The sequence below is a fragment of the Schistocerca cancellata genome, chromosome 8, assembly GCF_023864275.1.
Source record: "Schistocerca cancellata isolate TAMUIC-IGC-003103 chromosome 8, iqSchCanc2.1, whole genome shotgun sequence".
In the NCBI taxonomy this organism is placed as follows: Eukaryota; Metazoa; Arthropoda; class Insecta; order Orthoptera; family Acrididae; genus Schistocerca; species Schistocerca cancellata.
Genome location: NC_064633.1, coordinates 357,446,933 through 357,447,579, shown reverse-complemented (window position 1 = coordinate 357,447,579; position 647 = coordinate 357,446,933). Strand labels below are relative to the sequence as shown.

Sequence of the window (647 nt, the reverse complement as noted above, 5' to 3'; positions counted from 1 at the left end):
ATTTTGGCGTACTAACGTACTCGCGCCCTTTTTAATATGCAGCTCATCTCTCACTCCCCCAAGGTCTCATAACTGCAGCTTGCTCACGAACACTAATCCTTCGCTGTAAGTCGGTCACACCTTTTCTCTCCCACTAGTCCTTATCACTCATGTATTCAGCCTAAATCTTGTTTTGAAACTTCCTGGCAGATTAAAATTGTGTGCCCGACCGAGACTCGAACTCGGGACCTTTGCCTTTGGAGGGCAAGTGCTCTACCATCTGAGCTACCGAAGCACGACTCACGCCCGCTCCTCACAGCTTTACTTTTTCCAGTATCTCGTGTCCTACCTTCTGTAAAGTTTGGAAGGTAGGAGACGAGATACTGACAGAAGTAAAGCTGTGAGGACCGGCCGTGAGTCGTGCTTCGGTAGCTCAGATGGTAGCCGGCATGGTACCTCAGCGTGTTCGGTCAGAAGGTTAGCTGCCTTCTGTAATAAAAAAAAACTGAGTTAATAGATCAACAACGAACTGAAACGGTTATCTTGTGACGTCCGCCCCGAGCAGATACAACGAACGAAAACGAACAAAATGAGATTAAAAAAAAAAGAAAAGAAAAAGATGGTAGAGCACTTGCCCGCGAAAGGCAAAGGTCCCGAGTTCGAGTCTC

The 647-nt window shown here is 47.1% G+C and overlaps 1 non-coding gene across 1 annotated transcript; it reads right to left on the bottom strand.

The window, feature by feature from the left end:
- Nucleotides 1-200: 200 nt before the first annotated feature.
- On the bottom strand, nucleotides 201-275 carry Trnaw-cca (transfer RNA tryptophan (anticodon CCA)). The gene has a single exon. It is a non-coding gene; the product is annotated as a tRNA-Trp (tRNA).
- Between the last annotated feature and the right edge of the window lie 372 nt (nucleotides 276-647).